This window comes from Protopterus annectens, chromosome 8.part0, assembly GCF_019279795.1.
Source record: "Protopterus annectens isolate FY-2018-M chromosome 8.part0, PAN1.0, whole genome shotgun sequence".
In the NCBI taxonomy this organism is placed as follows: domain Eukaryota; kingdom Metazoa; phylum Chordata; order Ceratodontiformes; family Protopteridae; genus Protopterus; species Protopterus annectens.
Window position 1 is genome coordinate 1702379960 of NC_056741.1, and position 12553 is coordinate 1702392512.

The 12553-nt window shown below is 34.1% G+C and overlaps 1 protein-coding gene across 4 annotated transcripts in view; it reads left to right on the forward strand.

The window, feature by feature from the left end:
• LOC122809608 (anoctamin-10-like) overlaps window positions 1-12553 on the forward strand; it is a 946079-nt gene that overhangs the window by 607764 nt on the left and 325762 nt on the right. The window lies entirely within an intron of this gene.

Here is a 12553-nt window from a genome sequence, read left to right on the forward strand (position 1 = left end):
TACCATTGCTGTATTGTATAATGGCAAAAAAATCATTGAGGTCATATCATTTTCTTTGGAGTGGTCTGCTTAATTTAATGTCTATGGAAGGTCTTGAATATCAGCTTAGATACATACTGTGTAATTTTGAAATTGCCGTGCTTAAGAGTATCAAAGCAAACTTTCAGGATGTTATATCAAAGGGATGTTTTTTCCACTTTGGCTATAATTTATGGAGGAAAGTTCAGACCTTGGGATTGGGTAGATTGTACAATTCAAACATTAGGTTTCAGCTTGCTGTAAAACGATTGGCTGCCTTAGCTATTCTTAATGATGATGACATTATTTTAACATTTTTGGAAGTAAAAAAGAATTTCCCCACTGAAGGTGAACAGCTTCTTTGTTACTTTACAGAGAGGAACATTTTGGGTAAGCCACGTAACTTTAGTATGCGATACACATCTCAATATAGGTTTCCTCCACTATTTCCAGTCTCCTTTTGGAACACCTCAATTTTGAATGAGCTGTGCCTGCCGAGAACACAGAATAGTGTTGAGGCTTGGCATCATTGTTTTAAATGCTTGATTGGCAAACGTGTCAGACATAGTGTGATGTTAACTATTGCAAGGGAGCAAAATAGAGTGGATGAACTACATTTACGTATGGCTGCAGCTTGTCCCCCTTCTCCAAAGAAATGAGCTTTACTGAAATGGCATACTCAATTTCAAACCATTTTTGATCAGAGGCAAGAGTATTCTCCAGTTGAATTTGAGACAGCTATATTTTATTTAGTACGAATGTAGATGACTACATAGATTTCACTTGTAAATATTGTACAGCACATGAAAGTATATTAAAGTCCTGTTTCCAATAATGCACAACCTTCACAGTTGGCAATGGATGGTTGCTTTAGTCCTTTTTCACAATTAGTTAACTCAGGGTTGGTGTATTATATCCGCTTTTCTTAATTCCGATGAAATGTGATTCTGACAAATGTATTTTCACATAGGTGAGGTTTCATGGTAGTGTGTCTCACTTTTCCTTTATCAGTAAAGTGTATTCTCAATCTAAAGTAGTAAACCCATATATATATATATATATATATATATATATATATATATATATATATATATGTATGATCACTCCTCTATTTGCCCTGGCTGTTGCGTGTCCCAGGCCCCAGAGGGTCTGTTCTATTCTCTCTATCCCCTATCCTGCACTAAGGGACCTGCCTGGTCATTAAGGACCCCTTTCTTTTGTTATCAGCCATCCCAACATCTGGCCAAAGAAACCTGCCACCCTAGTACAGTTTCCCACTTACCAAAGGGAATAAGAAACTCTCTACCTCCTATCCTGCACTAAGGGAACTGCCTGGTCATTAAGGACCCCTTTCTTTTGTTATCAGCCATCCTAACGTCTGGCCAAAGAAACCTGCTACCCTAGTATGGTTTCCCAGTTACCAAAGGGAATAAGAAAGTATGTTTTACCCTAGATCTAACTGTTAAGCTGAATTAATTGTTTGTAATTTACCTAGTATTGAACACATTTAAGCTACTGAGCCAGAAAGCCAGCAGCCATACTCCCCCTTCTCTACCCATGAAGCAACTGATTATTTCCCTCCTTTGAATCCACTATCTGAACCATCTCTACCAGCTATCTTCATTACAGATACCTCTTGCTGTACCTTACTCTCTGCACACTAGGAGACACCGTAATCTAGCCTTGGGTTACTCTCTTACCCCACCTTCACATATTTCTTCACAGTATATTTCCCTATTTCATCCCTGACCTCTTTCTAATCTTCTTGCTGTATTACACTGCTCTTACTTTTTCTTTTCCCTCCATCTAACTACATTATATTCTTATTTTCCACTCTGCTATCCTTTACCTCCTCACAGTTGTATTATCACACTCCACTTACCTGTAACTACCCAGAGTCGATCAGAAAACTGCTGCTCACAAATTGGCTCTACAGAATTTTCCTTTACCTGCTCTAACCTGCTCCGTTCACCCTGCAGGCTCACTCCACTCCCCTACCCTACCCCCAAATTCCACCCACCCCTAGTGCTCCTACATTTATACTTCTGAGGCCACACTCCCTCAATAGCTATCCAATAGCTTTCAAGAACTTATTGTAAATCACATACCTACAAACCCACTCCCATACTAGGAATACTTTTACCACCCCTGGAATACTACATCACACTAGACTATCTCATTACCAGCCTCTACATTTCTGACTATATTCTTTGGTTTTACCCACCATGCCCTTAACCCACAAACCAATACTTACAAATCTGTTTCTCTTACTTGCAGAGCTATGCATTCTATGTACACCATATATCCTTACCTTTTATGAAAGCCTACATTATACCGGTTCTCATCATCCCTTAAAACAAACATTACTTTTAAATCAACTAACCTTCCAAAGCCATTCAAACATAACATCTACCTCAACCTATCTCTCACCTAAATATCATAGGGTAACCCATATTACTTTCCTTCAATCTAGGAAATCACAATATATTTTCTGTAAACTACTGAAGCTTACATATATTCCTCAACAACATCCTCTCCTTCATGGTGACATTCATCCCAACCCAGGACCAAACAGCAACAGCCCTATAAACCCCCTCCTACCTCATCCCTCTACCCCATTCACTCCCAATAGAACCCCTAATTCTCTGCTGATAGCACATGTCAACATACGGAGCTTAAATAATAAAGTTAGCCAACTACACGCTCTACTAAACATACACTCATTTGCTATCCTTTGTTTAACAGAAACCTGTCTCAAACCAGTAATAAAGGACAATGAAATTATCCCACCTGGTTATAGTATCCTAAGAATAGACTGAACAACCAAAAAGGGTAGTGGGGTAGCAATTCTGTATAAATCTCAATTACAGGTTACTTCACTAAATGTACAACCACCTCTAGATAGCAATGTTGAAATCCTTATCTCCAAGCTACAGGTTAATGCCAGCAAATCTATATACATAATATCCTCCTACCTACCTCCAGACAATAACATCAGCATCCTAGAAAATATCCTCTGCTGGCTTTCTACATCCTTCCCACAAGAAATCATTTTACTTGGTGATTTTAATATAGACTGGAGCACCTGCACCTCACACAAACCCATAGCCCATATAAACCTCTAAGTTTTTTCCCAAACAATCACCACCCCCACCAGAATCCATAAACCCAGTAGCAAAGAGAGTATCTTAGACTGGATCTTAGTAAATAGTCGTCCCCTCTCTTATAAAGCTAGTACCCTTCCTGACGATATCATTGACCATTCACTTACTTATATACTCAAACAAAAAACTTTTATTCCCAACCAAACTACTTTAAAACTACCCAGAATAAAAATAATTTTAATCCAGCAAACAGAGCTTCAAGCCTGTAACTGGTCACCCTTAAAACAACTCCCACTTGAGGAGGCAATATTCTACTTTAACTCCAAATTCTTACAAATCTTAGCATTCCATGCCCCTTCACGCTCTATAAGAACTAGAAATAAAGCAGCTCCATGGCTCATTAAAGAGATTAGGCAATAAATCTTACAAATAAATAAAATCTGGTCTAATTGGAGAAACACTAAAAATCCAATTGATCATCAAAACTTCAAAAGGTTGAGAAATGCCATCAAAAAGTCAATACTATTTGATAAAAACAATATTAGTTTAAATTCCAACAAAAGCACCAACAACAACCACAAACCTTCTGGTCAGGCATAAATAGACTATTATACACTGGCCACTCCAAGACACCAACCCCATCAGGTCTCTCCCTTAACACTCCCAACCAGATTGCTGATGTTTTCAATACCTTTTTCACTGAAACTGCCCAATCTCTAGCAAACTCCTTACCTCCTGTTAGCTCAACTCCCGCCCCATCCTCCCTAGTTAGCATACCTACTACCTTTCATTTTAAACCAATTCCTACATCCCTCATCTACACCCTACTTCACAAACTTAAACCATGCACTCCCTCAGCTGATCTCCTACCACCTGAATAACTTCAAACTGCAGCAATAGTACTTGCCTATCCAATCTTTATCCTAATTAATAGAACCATTACTGAAGGCTCCATCCCATCTCTCTGGAAAATCTCTCACATTATTCCACTTCACAAGGGTGGTAATTCAAATGAACTCTCTAACTTACGGCCTATAGCCCTACCTTCTCCTTTAGCCAAAATCATGGAAAAGAGCATCCATCAACAACTTCTGGATCACCTTCTCCAAAATAACCTACTAGCAGACTGTCAGCATGGTTTTAGACCTTTCCATAGTGCTACCACTGCTCTCCTATCCTTCTCTGACTGCATTAACAAACATTGTAATAATACCATGCTCTCCTCTGCACTGTTTATTGACTTATCTAAAGCTTTTGACATGGTTAACCAACAACTACTTCTGAACATACTAAAATCACTTTCACTCAATGCATAGACATTAAAATGGTTCAACTCTTACTTACATAATAGACAGCAAGCTGTCCTTTGGGACAACAACCTGTCCACACATCTCCCTATTACCCTGGGTGTCCCCTCAAGGCTCTATCCTAGGACCTCTCCTCTTCTCCATATTCATCAATGATCTTAGTATAAATATTCCTCTAGCAACCTGCATACAATATGCAGATGACTCCACACTGATTTGTAATGCCTCTTCTTCATCAGAACTCCAATCCATCACCCAAACAGTATTTAATCTAATTGAAAACTGGTTCCTACAACTTTGCCTTCTCCTAAATGCCAAAAAAAAAAAAAACTATTGCTATTTACTCCAACTCTAAAATCCTCCCCAATAAATTTCTCCATTACATCCAACAATGGTACTGTCATAGCTCTTGACCCAACTACCAAACTCTTAGGTGTAATAATTGACCACAACCTTAACTTTGACTCACATATCAACTCTACTATTAAATCACTAAACAGAAAACTTGGTTCTCTGTATAGGATAAAACCTTTCCTTACCCCTGAAGCCAGAACTACCATTGCCCATACCCATCTGATTTCTACCCTCCTCTATGCCTCCCCCATTTATACTAATCTTTCCAAAAGCAACCTTATTAAGCTGGCAACCTCCTATAACAACATTGCCAGATTTGCTACAGGCTCTCCATTTAGAACTCACCATTGCCTGAATGTCAAACAGCTGGGATGACTAGAACTGCAAAACCAGCTGGTATTTGAACAAATCACCATCACCCATAAGATTCTGTACCATCCTAGTAATACTCCTACTCTCTGTAGCCTTATCTCTCCCTACATAAATCTTACTACCCTTTGCTCAGCAAATTAATCACTGCTTACCATCCAGAAATCCCACAACAAAGCAGGTGATTCTCTTTTCTCTAATTCTGTGGGGAAGATCTGGAATAAGCTTCCCAGCAAACTTGCATCATTATCATCATTACCACTCTTCAAAATGCACTAAAAATTTTACTAAAGACACACTGGCTATGCCCATGTACTAACCCAGACTAACACTCCCCAGTACATTGTTACTGTTTACCTCTCTCCCATTACCCTTAAAGTAGGATTAGTAATCCTCCCCTTTCTCCCAATTCAAGTATAGTTTTTCTCAGGGAACTACCATTGAGTATGTACTTTGTAACACCCATCCAGATGTGAGCACAACTGCTTCACCTTGTATACTGTAACTGTCTTTTTACTTTATGAGTATTATTTGTTTAGGTGTATATATGCAAACTTTTTTATTATCTTGAGAGTTATACTTTATTAATCAACTGTAATACTTTTATTTCAATCATTACTTCTTTCCTAACCTATCTTATGATGAATGTCTAACCCTTTACCATGTAAATAGTACTGTATTGTTTTGTTAAACTTTGTAGTCAATTGCTTTAAAGTTAGCTTTTTGATGTAAATCTCCATCAACAATGTATTTCAAATAATTTTTAGTTTTGCTGTACTGTTTTATTAGCTTACTTTTGGAGCTTTTAGCCCGGTCAACAAATGTAAATATATATATATATATATATATATATATATATATATATCTATATATATATATATATATATATATATATATATATATATATCTATATATATATATATATATATATATATATATATATATATATCTATATATATATATATATATATATATATATATATATATATATATATATATATATATATATATATATATATATATATATATATATATGGCGGCCACGGTGGTGAAGCGGTTAGCGTTGCTGCCTCACAGCAAGAGGTTCTCTGGTTCGATCCTTGGCTGGGGTGCCTTCTGTGTGGAGTCTACATGTCCTCCTTGTGGTTGCATGGGTTTCCTCCAGGTGCTCTGATTTCCTTCCACATCCCAAAGACATGCTGTAGGTGAAATGGACACTTTAAATTGGCCCTAGGCGTGAGTGTGTGCATGTGTCTGCCTTCTGTGAAAGGTTGGGCACCGGGCTGGCAACCTGACATTGTAAAACTCCACTGCCAAACATGAGCAAACAGGTGATCTGCTGTGGTGACCCCTAACTGGGAAAAGCCAAAAGAAGAAGATATATATATATATATATATATATATATATATATATATATATATATATTTTTTTTTTTTTTTTAATTCACTTACAATACAGTCAGGCCCCGCTGTTGGTACATTTTAACACATGCAACTTTAGAAATCCATTTTCAGCACAAGCATCTGTACAAATCAGTTTGATATTCAAATAATATATAATTCTTTACAAAATTCCAGCTAGCTGTGCGGGCATATGTTACACATCCACTGTCCTACTTCTCCTGGCATAGCTGGCAATACCTCACATCATCACAAAAGTCTAAAGAGCTAATCATTCACTAAGAATCATCATTGGTCAGTTCAGTAATCAAATACAATCTGCCCTTTGGGATGTATCTTAATAAAAAACCACAAAGGTTCCTACCAAAGATATCACCAGCCTAAAGTCCCTGAGATACCACAAGTAGCTGGAAGCTTTACCCCTTTATTTAGTGTCTTACAGACTTTTGAGAGAAGATCTCTGTCTTGATTACAGTGCCATTATAGACCCAGTTATCCTGGACCTCCTTTATCCTGTAAGTTAAATAGCTGATCAGTACTAGAACCAACGACCTAAATCTTCACAAACAGATAAATGAAAAGAATTCTGCTGATCTATGAACAACAAATCTACCAAATGTCAACAGATAAAAACAAAAATCCAAAACACGTTTCAGAGAAATGAAAATGTACTTTTTCTGCAGGAGCAAGCCCTCTGCATCTCCAGTCTGGGAGAATCTCTTCTCACCTGGCAAACATATAAAGAATTACTTTGATGTCACAGTGGAGAAAAGAGAATGCTCCACTGTCAGTGAAAGTTGTTTTGGCAGCTTTTCTTCAATCTATCAAAATTCAGTAGATAAACTGTTGATACAATGACAGGCTCCCAAATAACGTATGGTGGAGGGGCAGATTTATAACCCAGCACCTCCCAAATTTCTGAAATAAACCTCTCCTGTATGTTAAGCCATGCAACTCCCTATCTTCCCTTAAACATAACTGAGATGACTGGATAGGTATCCATAATTTTACTCTTATGTTGACTGATAGAGCCCTCCTGGAGATAGGATGAGTGGCCTGAGGGAGGATATTGGCAAGGCATGAGTGGTCATAAGACTCAGTGGCCTTGGGATAGCTATGTAGCTATGAATAGCTATGAAGCAACGAAATACTGGCAGTTGAAATTACAGGATAACCGGAACACATAGTTTTTATTTTATGGCATGGTATAGGAACCCTAATATGAATATGTATCAACACCTGAATTTTATTTAATGCATTGCTAAACACTTGGACACAAATAAGATGATTATTGTGGGGGATTTTAATTATTATAAAAATACCATTGACTACTGAAAGTGAGTTTTTCGATATAATGTTATCAAATAATTTTATTGAGATGATACATTTTCCAACAAGACAAAACAATGTTTTGGATCTATTATTTGCTAATATATCCAACCAATGTGATCAATTCTTTAGAATCACTGGGAAATTCTGGTACATATAATACTGTGACAGTTAGACATGACTGTTCTAAACTAAATGACAATTTGATATTTAAATATTTTGAAATGTGAAAATGCAGTCATGTTTGTGGAGAAAATATTATTAATAGCTGGGAGACATTTGAAAATCCTTTTTTTAAATAAATGCAAAAAATTATTAACAGTAAAGTTAAAATATGGGTTACTCCTTGATGGAATGAGCATATAAGTACATCTGGGAAGAAAAAGAAAAGAAAGTTTGGTATTTATCAAAATGTAAAACAAACTCAGCAAAGGTTCTATTTAAAGCATGAAGAAAACTAAAGTAAAAAGCTGATAGGCATAGATTTTTTTTCTTATGTAAGCAATGTCATACCAATTGCATTGGCCGTAGAGTTCTTTTGGAAAGCAGCATCATCAGTAAGGGTCAAAAAACAGCTAGTGCTTCATTGAATTTGCATATCATAAACACAAAGCAGAAAGCAATTCAGTTGCCTAGCAAAAGTAATTATGATTGCCCTATGACATGGTACTAAATTCAATAAATAGTATAAGAAGGAAAGGTAGCTCAAGTCCAAATTACGTCCCATGAAGCTTTGTTTTAAAATATAAGAATGTAATAACACCACCTCTTACTGTTATATTTAACATATTATTGTCATATGGTATTATTCCTCTCATCTGTAAATCGGCCAGTCTTGTACATATATGCAAAAAAATCAGTAATTATAGCTCAGTTAGTTTGTCAGTGCTATTTCAGAAATGTTTTGAAAGGTGCTTGTTGGCAATCTGGGAAAAATAGGGAAAACTAGACCTGAAGATCTACAGGAGCCAACACAGCTTTACTGAAACAAGACCTACACACTGACTAACATACTAGATTGTTATGAATGTGTTAGAAAAGCTGTCAATACAGGCATCACTCTGGACTTAATTTTTCAGTACCTTGCAAAGGCATTTGACAGTATATCCACCCTATAATTTTAAAGTCAGTGATAAATCTGAATGTTAACCTCTGTAATCCAGTTGAATAGGTCAATGACTGTTTAAGTGGTAAGTGACAATGAGTTAAAGTGCAAGGCCAGTACTCTAATTAGAAGCACGTAACTGATATATAATAAGCTAATTTAGCCATAATTAAAACCTCTATAGATAAATGGATGAACTTTAAATTATAGAGTTAGACTAAGTGCTTTGATCTAGCCATTGGGACTTAGCCTGGGAATCTGAACCTTTGAAGTCAAAGTAGCATCAATTGCAGAGGAGGTCAAAGAACAGATTATGGTTATTCAAGCACATGTTTAGGAAATCAGAAGACAATTTGGTAAACAAGATTTTGAAGGAACAGGAAGAAAGCAAGAGAAAACAAGGACATTCAACCAAGAGATGGATTATGTGAGAGTAGATCTGTGATAGTATTTAAACCATGGCTAGATTCAGAAATACAATTCTTCCTAGATATAAACTTCACTAATGAAACTAATATAATAAACTTGTGGTATACCCTAAAAGCTTATTTGAATGGAAAAATCCTATTATGGTATAAAAATAAAATAAAAGAATGGGATTAAGAACTATACAGCATCCAAAAACAAATCTCTGAACTTAATCTAAAAAATTCTATGAGTCCTCTAAAAAATAAAAAAGCAATTGAACAATTAAACAAAAATATACTGATATTCTAACTCATAAAACTAATATAGCATTAGAAAAATTAAAACTTAACTCATTTACTGTATATCCCAACATATGCATAACTTAGCAGTCAGAATTAAAATACAAGATTCTAAAAACATCTCAAATATCATTCATGAAGGAAAAAAATAAAAAAGTTTCAGACATAAGTGATATATTGGCTGCATTTAAACATCATTACATTATAGAGAAGAACCTAACCTTACTAAAATATTAAATTGAGAGTTAAATTCAACTAATCTAAAAGTAATTCCAGAAAAATTAATATTTGATCTTCAAAAACAAATCTCCCTATAAGAAATTACTGAAAAACTTAAGGAAAGTAAAAATAATAAAGCACCGGGATTTGATGGAATAATTAATGAATGGTATAAGATATTTCCAACATCCATAATATCTTTATTTCATAAAACTTTAAATGAAATACAAATGAAAAATATAATTCCAGCCTCATGGAAATACTCCTTAATCTCATCTAGCTTAAAAGAAATAAAGACCATTCACAATGTAGTTCATATAGGCCAATCTCAATACTCAACAATGATTACAAAATATTTATGTCAATTATGGTAAGTAGAATAAAAAAACCTTTAACACAAATCATAAATGAAGACCAAACTGGATTTCTTTATAATAGACATACCCAAGATACTATTCAGAGAATTTTAACTCTTATAGACTTCTTAAACAAAGACAAAAGGGAAGCTCTAATAGCACGTTTAGACATAGAAAAAGCCGTTGACTCACTTAGATGGGAATTTCTTTTTAAAGGCTTAGAATTGTTCAAATTTCCATTTAAATTTATTTCATTAATAAAAAAAATTATAAAGATAATCTTCCATATGTCAAACTTGGTCTTTTCACTTCAGAAGCTATTGGAATATCTAGAGGCACAAAACAGGGATGCCCAGTGTCTCCTATCCTATTTGCTCTGGCAATAGAATTATTTGCAATATCAACCTGTAATAATTCCAAAATATATGGTATTGATGCATATGGACAACATAATTCAAAAATTATGCTATTTGCTGACAATATACTGCTCACACTAAATGCTTCAAAGGCATCTTTAATATAACTAGATAAACAAGTAGATAAATTTTAATCTATGGTCTTTCTTTTAACAAATCAAAATCAAATGATCTTTTTTTTTTTTTTTAAAAAAGTGACTCTTTATTAAACACAAATCATATAATAGGTAAACAAGTTTCCATGATAAAATATTTAGGTATAATATTAGCGGACCGGTGTTCTGCTGTGGCGACCCCTAACCGGGAAAAGCCAAAAGACACAACAACTAACTAACAGTTTGGAATCATCATTAGTCCTAAATTATAATTATATAATAAATAACATAAAAATATTAACTACTAAATGGAATCAAATATTTTTTAAAATTTGAAGGCAGATTGCAAATTATAAAAATGATATTACTTCCAAAAATAAACTACACTACACAAGCCATACCAATGATACCAGAAAGAAAATATTTAAAAACAATAAATAAAATCATTCTAAATTTCCTTTGGTATCCAAAAAGAAATAGGATAGCTTACTCGCATCATATCAGACCATGGAAAAGGGGTGGAATCAACTTTTCAGACATAGAGACATATATAAAAGCTTCTATTTTTTAAATTATCATTAATTGGTTTGATAGTAATTTTTCTTCAATATGGAAAACTTTGCATACTATTATTTTTCTAAATGAAAATAAGATAACTAAAAATATTATCTCAATAGAACATAATAATATATTGTGGCATGGTTTAATGATTAATATGCAATATAATATATAAAAAATAATTAAGTTAAACTACATAAATAACATATATAGTTTATTTAGAAGATTTATCTATTCCAATGCTGACATTAAGATATGGTTAAATTGATTAATACCCTTTAGTTCTACAAAAAACTTCTTTAATAAAATTCATAAAAATACTTTAACAAATTGGGAGATGAAAAACTTTAGATGTTGGCAACATTGTATAAAAAATCTAAACATATTAAACATTCAACAAATTCAAAATACATTTAATATTTCAAACAGTGATCGGTTGGTACTTCAAAGCGTATTGTCACATGCCCAAGATTTGAATAGAATAATAATTAATTCTTCCTACAAGACTAGCCCTAAATTTATAAATCTTATATCTGAAGTAATATATAGTAATTTTAACTGGACTAACTTGACGTCAAAAATATATAAAATTTTAATGATCTATAAAACCAACACTAACTTAAAATTTTGGAACTACATAACTAAAGGACACCAAGCTAATTTATCAGCTGAAAATAAAGCCAGCCTCTTATATTCTATCAGCTGTACATTTAATTTACAAGTATGAAAAGTCTATACTTGGAAATTTATACATAGAGCATTTATCACACCAGACAAAAATAGCTAAATTTACAACAACAGATAATATTATTTGCTGGAGGTGTTTACTAAACTGTAAAGCAGATTGGATACACTCATGGGGCACAGGAAAATAATTTTCTTGGGTGGTGAAAGTCTGGGTACCTTTTTGGCTAGGCTTATAGACCCTACAGCTAATAGTCTAGTACCTACAAACCTATAATTCATGTGTTTTATGAATGCATTAAGATTAAAAAATTTTGGGAAGAAATTGCTAAATTCCTACAAGCTATTTTCACAGATGCATTTGATTTAACCAAGCCCCTACTTTTCTTGAATGTAAATGATAATACAGAAAAGAGTAAAAAATATTTATTTTTATTATGGTCCATTTTGGCTGTAGTGAGAAAATGTATAACAAGAAAATGGAAGTCAATACAAGAACCCATTTTGGAAGAATTCTTTAAACTGTTGAAA